The following is a 7415-nucleotide window of genomic DNA, read 5'->3' as shown; positions in this document are numbered from 1 at the left end:
GAGGTAGCTGCATAGTACCGCCAGCAGCTAGACGAGCAGTTGGGAAGAATCAACGTTACCATAGACGAACCAGCTTAGGGCTGAAAGTCTTTATAATAAAGCAAAAAAAAAAGAGTCATCGTTTCTGGAGATGTTGACAGCCTGTGTTACCCTATCCACGAAGCTGTGACACTAACGGCGCGGGAAGTGATTGGCATTTATCAACGACGAAGACGAAACGACTGGTTCGATGAAAAGTGTCAGAAAGTGACAGACATGAAGAATGTCGCCAGAAGCCGTATACACGCTCGTTCAAATCTACTCAAAAGAGAGTAACTTTGACTCACTTTGGAAGTTTCAAGTAAGCTGTCAAAAGTGAGTAACTTTATTTTACCAAAGTGAGTAACTTTTTACTCAACCATGAAAGAAAACGACCTTACTCACCTTTGAGTAAACACAAACACATTTGACTCACTTTGTAAACGTCAAAGACTTTCGCGCGCTCGAACTGACAAATCCTCCGTTGTGGTGAAATTTCTTCCGTCGACGTGATGTCGGCCTGTTTTCAAAAACAGTCGAGATAAAAGCCGAGCCGGCAAAGCGATGACAGTTAGTTCGTTTGAACCTGCTTCGGAAGTCGAACCGGTGAACTCCAGATTAGTGCTGCGAAGTCAATAATCCTGATATCAAGTGAAGCGAGGTCGGAGTGAAAATGACCAAGTCCTGGTTTTGATCGAACAATCGCAAGAAAAAAAATAAACAGTAAGTTTTACCGTCGTACTTTTTATTGGACTAATTATCAATTCTTTACAGTCTAACCGGGAAGGCTACCGGTCAAAGTACATCCTCCATGCCTTTAATCAATCCCCCAGAGATTTATAACATACGGGGATCCATTCCAGAGCAGCAAACATTTCAACACAAATATCACATTTTTTTACTTGTTATCATGTATCATTTGTATAGTTATGTATGAGATAATGAATAAATATTATGCTTTTTGTATATTTCTTCTGATTTTATAAATAACACAATACATTTATTTCCAAAAATATTATTTCCTGAAGTGAGTGACATCTACTCACTTGCGCACATTTCAGATTAAACAAAGTGAGTAAGTGTTACTCTCATATTGACATTTGACAATGTTACTCTAAAGTGAGTAACGATGGTGTTACTCACTTTTGAGCAGTTCAACTTTGTTCCGAAGTGAGTCGAAATCTATTCACTTTTGAGTAGATCTGAACGAGCGTGTATGCTTTGTGTTGATACACAATACCGCCATGTGCAATGATCAAAAAAGGAATCTGTTGACCGATAAAACGGCGGTGGCGGCTAGGTGGAAGGAGCACCTTCAGCAATTGTTGAACGGTGCAAATGGAAATGTAGCGAGAAACAGGATGGACATTCATGATGACGACCATGCTTTGGACACTTCGACCATTGTCCGATCACGGACACTTGACGGATGGGCAGCTCCTTCCTTTGAAGAGAGTGCCAGTGGGAACAGCAGCTGACGATAACTCGACTCGGTGATTATCTTCTAAACAACTCAGAAGCCTTGAACAAGGCTGTTTTTATTTCAGAAAACTTTTCACTTCAACTTAACTGATGTTTATAGTTGAACGAAAAACTGATCCTCTACAAACCAACTCGTTCTCTTATATACTGTTGCCTAATTTACCATCCACCAATCAGCACAAGCTTCGTCTCCATTGGTCGACGCAACGAACTAAACATGTTGCTACATGTTCGTCACACGTCTTTTTCCACGTGCATCCGAGTAATGCTAGCCGTCTCATCTGCTGGTGTGGTTAGCCGCCACACGTCGCTCATCAGCCGCCAGCAAATACATAATCATTGCCATTCGGATGGGTAGTGTAAGGTGTAAGGCGATAAGGTGATGAGCGTTAAGATATTCACAAACGTTCGCTCTGTGTGTTCACGCACAACGCGAACGGTGTGCAACATTTCAACCCTGATCAGTTCAGTCATCGTTTTCACCATCTTGTTGATCCTCTCTATGTAATCCATTCCCCCATATTCCCATTCATGTAAAACAAACCACATAGCTAACCTCGAGTCGCCGCGAGTATTTCGGCTACCACAACTAACACGCACCCTTTCCTACCTGAACCTCACACACACACACTACTTCACGCAACCCTACCGACAAACTTGAGCTCTCCATCATCACACCACCCGGACCACCGATGGTCTTATCCACTGGTGTACTAAACTGACTCGGTCGAAGAATTTTGACACTAGAGCGGGTCCAGATCACGTGGGGATCATACGGGAGCGTGCCCCGCTCAAGTGTCACAATTCTCAGACCGAGTGAATTTAGTACACCGGTGGATTAGACCATTGCAGCATCCAGTATGTAGTACATAAGACAGTGGAAATTTCCCACCGAAGCCATTTCACTGTGCATGCAATGAATCCTTCTACCTGCAGCCTACTTAAGGAGCTTGCGTGCACAGAATTCATTCATTCAGTATTCAGTCTTTAGCCGTTGTATGGCACGCGTAATAAACCGTCGTAGTTCGAAAACCGATATCAAAAGTGTTTCCCTCATCGAAAGCAGCCCAACCTAGTAGTCCTTTTCAGGACTGTTGTTAAGAAATCATATTCACAGTCTGAGCTATCGACACCCCAGGCATTCCTTCAGGAGAAGGAATTGGCCGATCATCCCTGGCATTCCGAAGAGGAATTGGCCGCCGAAGCAGGGATCCTTCAACCGAAAGGATTGCCTTCGTCAACTACTGTCCGTGATCGGACATTTTGGTCCTTCGAACCGGATCTGAGTGATCCGCATCCAGCGTGTTGCACCCGCAACCGTGGCTTGGCAATCAACCGATTGCCCATCGTTCCCGTTGTTCCCGTCGATGCTCAGCAGAGTTGTTAAGAAAAATATTCCTCGCTGCTTCGATGAGGGAAATTGCCTTCCGTAAGTGCGAAAGTAAGTCGCGAGTGAAAAACGTAAGTGCAAAAGTAAGACGTGAGTGAGAAACATTTCGCGAAACGTGAGTGCGAAAGAGAAGTGGAAAAACTGTTCCGAGAGTGCGTGAATTGTCGCCGCGGAAAGAGTAACCGAAGTGTTAATCGATCAACCAGTGAGAAAAATTGCCACGTGTGCAATTTGTTGAACGTGTCGAAACACGTTCGTACCTGTCGTCGCCGTGCGGAAGCGAAACGCACCATCGCCGTGTTCGATGCCGATCGAGCACACACCAACGAAAACCGACCAGAAGGAGAGGATGGCGGAGCTGAAATCGCTTGTTCACCTACGCGGACAGGTGAAAGCGAAAGTGACGCGCATCCGCAATTCCGCCGAAGAAGCATCCGGAGCTGGAGCAGAGCAGTTAGATTTGATCCAGCTGAAGCTCTACCAGCGAAATTTGGAAACCCACTACAAGGAGTATTGTGAGTTGCATCGCCAAATTGTGACTCTGACGCCCGCCGAGAAGCTGATCGAACAGGATGAAGCGTACATCGTGTTCGAAGCCCAGCACAACGAAACCTGCCTGCTAGTCGAAACGCTAATCCAGTCCATGACCGACACCACCGACATGAGACTGCAACGAAGAAGCCAGCAAGAAGAAGCACCCCGCATCATCGTCCAGCAGCAACCGCTGAAAGCACCCATCCCCACGTTTGATGGGAAACCAGAGAACTGGCCACGCTTCAAGGCCATGTTTCTCGACGTGATGAGGACCTCCACCGATTCCGACGCCATCAAGCTCTACCACCTTGATCGAGCTTTGATCGGCAGTGCAGCGGGAATCATCGATGGTTGCACCATGCAATCCAACAATTACGCCCACGCATGGAAGCTGCTGGAAGAACGATTCGAAGACAAGCGCCTCATCGTAGATACTCACATCTTGGGTATGCTACACCTGAAGAAGATGTCCCGACCCAGTGCCAAGGAGCTCCGTGAACTGATCGACGATGTAACCCGGCACATCGACGGTCTGACCCTGATGGAGGAGCAAATGCTTGGAATGTCCGAGCGTTTCGTCGTGAACCTGGTTGCGACAGCGTTGGACAACCGAACCCGGATGGAGTGGGAATCCACGGTGCGCCACAAGCAAATTCCCACCTACAACGAGACCATGGACTTCCTGAAGAAGCGTTGTTCAATCCTCGAGCGATGTGAGGACGCAATCGAGAAGCCCACCGTGAAGCCGATCCCAGCGAAGAGTTCCAGCCAAATGAAGACCTTTGCTGTCACTGAGAAAGCAGAACCGACCTGCCAAGTGTGTGGCAACGGAAGCCACCCCATCTTCAAGTGCGACGCCCTCCGCAAGATGTCCGTTCCAGAACGAGAATCCAAGGTAAGAGAGCTCAAGTCTTGCTTTAATTGTTTGCGAACGGGTCATAGGAGTGGTGCGTGTAAATCCCTCTTCAACTGTTGGAAATGTGAAGGTCGACACCACACCCTTCTCCACCCTAACGAGTCTGTTGTGTCTTCGCCTAAATCCAGATCCGATGATTCGGATTCCGAAACAAAACCCCATCTAATACAGTCCACTTCTGCCGTTTATCCCGCCAAGAAAGTCCACCATATGTGCAACAGTCTCTTGATGACCGCAATGGTTAAAGTGTTCGATGCTAATGGTAAACTTCAGCCTTGTCGAGTCTTCCTCGATAGTGGTTCCCAAGCAAACATTGTTTCTCGTAAACTTGTCCAAACCCTGAAACTCCCTCGGCTCGCAACAAAGGTTGATATTGTTGGAGCCAACAACCAAAAATCATCCCTCTCAGAAGTAGCGAAGCTTAGAATCCAATCTCGTTATTCCGACTTCAGTACGCAGTTAGAGTGTCTTGTTGCCGATCAAGTCACTGGCCCAATACCGTCAGTTCCCATCGATATCAAGTCATGGGACATTCCGCCCGGATTTGCCCTTGCCGATCCAAATTTCCACATTCCCGGTGAAATCGATCTCCTCATTGGCATTCAGCACTTCTTCAAGCTGATGATGCCAGGACAAATCAAACTCTCCGACGATCTTCCTATCCTCCAAGAAACCCGTCTTGGATGGGTGGTCGCTGGAGCTGTTAATTCTGCTCGTTCTAAGTCAGACAAGTACACAGTTGGTGTACAGTCGTTAACCGGTCAAGTAAATCCCTCCTGTCACAACTGTCCGCCCCGTCGTACAGTGTATAGTTCCACAGATGATCTCTCCTTCGATTCGCCTGATTTTCCATCTTTCCCAAAACGATCAATCTCACGAAAAAGAAGCCCTGTTTATCCGTTTGTTTCCCAAAACCTCGAAAATACCCAATTCATGAAACAGATTCGTCAATCAACAAACCCACAGAGTTGCCAGTTACCAGTCCAAGTAAATGAGCCCCTGAAATCCAAGCAGTCACAAAATCCTCCAACCACAACCGCTGAAAACCCGCTTTACGATCTTCTGCTAGAATCCCGACAGTCTTTGGTAAATTCTCGTTTTTCCCCTACTAACTCAAACCGTAAGTCTACTTCGTCCACACTACTCGTTAACCAGAATCAAACCGTTACAACCAAACCCACCAATCCAGGTCAACAACGTCCGCTTTCCGTTAACACCGTTAATGCAAGTGATTCCGCTAATCTGTCAGATACCCAACCCGTAATGAATCCCAAAATCACTGTAGCACCAATGCCCTCAGATCCACCGGTTTCACACTTTTCGCTGGCGGGAAAATGTTCACGCACAACGCGAACGGTGTGCAACATTTCAACCCTGATCAGTTCAGTCATCGTTTTCACCATCTTGTTGATCCTCTCTATGTAATCCATTCCCCCATATTCCCATTCATGTAAAACAAACCACATAGCTAACCTCGAGTCGCCGCGAGTATTTCGGCTACCACAACTAACACGCACCCTTTCCTACCTGAACCTCACACACACACACTACTTCACGCAACCCTACCGACAAACTTGAGCTCTCCATCATCACACCACCCGGACCACCGATTGCAGCATCCAGTATGTAGTACATAAGACAGTGGAAATTTCCCACCGAAGCCATTTCACTGTGCATGCAATGAATCCTTCTACCTGCAGCCTACTTAAGGAGCTTGCGTGCACAGAATTCATTCATTCAGTATTCAGTCTTTAGCCGTTGTATGGCACGCGTAATAAACCGTCGTAGTTCGAAAACCGATATCAAAAGTGTTTCCCTCATCGAAAGCAGCCCAACCTAGTAGTCCTTTTCAGGACTGTTGTTAAGAAATCATATTCACAGTCTGAGCTATCGACAGCCCAGGCATTCCTTCAGGAGAAGGAATTGGCCGATCATCCCTGGCATTCCGAAGAGGAATTGGCCGCCGAAGCAGGGATCCTTCAACCGAAAGGATTGCCCTCGTCAACTACTGTCCGTGATCGGACACTGTGCGCGAACAACCATAGGAGAGGTTTTAACGGCTATCGGCGAGCTGAAGAACTGTATGGCTACTGGGAAGGACGAGATCCCGGTCCAGCTTATCAAGCACGGAAGTCAGCAGCTTTACCAGTCGATCCAATAAGTACTTCTGAAGGTATGGGAGGACAAAGAAATGCCCACCGGCTGGTTGGATGGCTTTATACGCCCAATCTACTACACACTTAATTTAGAACACACTTAAATTATTTTACGGACTCCTGTGAAATCTCAACAGCTGAACAGTTCAGTGAAATAAATTAACGGAGTACGGTAAATTTTTACAGTATTCGGTAAAAAATCACCGTAATCCGTTAAATTCCGACGAAATACGGTGTTTTATTTCACCGAACTGTTCAGCTGTTGAGATTACGGTGAAATTCACCGTAGTGTGTTTAGTGTGAATGCCGAATCTCGGCTAATTTTAACCGAGATCCGCACAGCCGAGTAGTCGGCAAACAAATTTCCTGGGATCTCAGCAAATTAAAGTAAATCGTGCGTCGTTGCTAAGTAACCGGACAATTTGTTAGCTGAGTCTCGGTTAAAATCAGGAAACCGAGATCCGCACAGCCGAGCTCGTGAAAAAAATCTAAGTGTGTAGAAAGGGCACAGACTGGAGTGTGCCAATTACAGAGGAATTACCCTGCTTAATTCGGCATACAAAATACTGTCGCGCATCCTGTTTATCAGACTGAGACCGCATAAAGAGTCCTTCATAAGCGAATGCCAAGCTGGTTTTCGCGAGGGTCTCTCGACAACGGACCCGATGTTTACCTTGGGAATGATTCTAGATAAATTCCGGGATTATAGGGTGCCGGATCCTATTCTTGGCACCTTTGATTCACTTCGGCAGTGGGGTTTTTTGAAAGCTACTGAGCTCATATTTAGCCATAATATGCGTAGTATTAAAGTGCTTTTACTGCAAAGTTTCAGACAATTCAGCCGAAAAAAAAATCCCATGCCAAAGTGAATTATGGAAGTGCCCAAGTAGCTCTGCACCCTAACTTGCAGACTCACCAT

At 46.4% G+C, this 7415-nt stretch overlaps 1 protein-coding gene across 2 annotated transcripts in view; it reads left to right on the top strand.

Annotated features, from left to right (window-relative positions):
* Positions 1–7415, top strand: part of LOC5571505 (dual specificity mitogen-activated protein kinase kinase 3) — a 31316-nt gene that overhangs the window by 9280 nt on the left and 14621 nt on the right. The gene's annotated exons all lie outside the window — the stretch shown is intronic.

This window comes from Aedes aegypti, chromosome 1 (assembly GCF_002204515.2).
Source record: "Aedes aegypti strain LVP_AGWG chromosome 1, AaegL5.0 Primary Assembly, whole genome shotgun sequence".
Taxonomy (NCBI): Eukaryota; Metazoa; Arthropoda; class Insecta; order Diptera; family Culicidae; genus Aedes; species Aedes aegypti.
The sequence above is the reverse complement of the archived record's forward strand: the minus strand, read 5'-3'. Positions and strand labels throughout refer to the sequence as shown.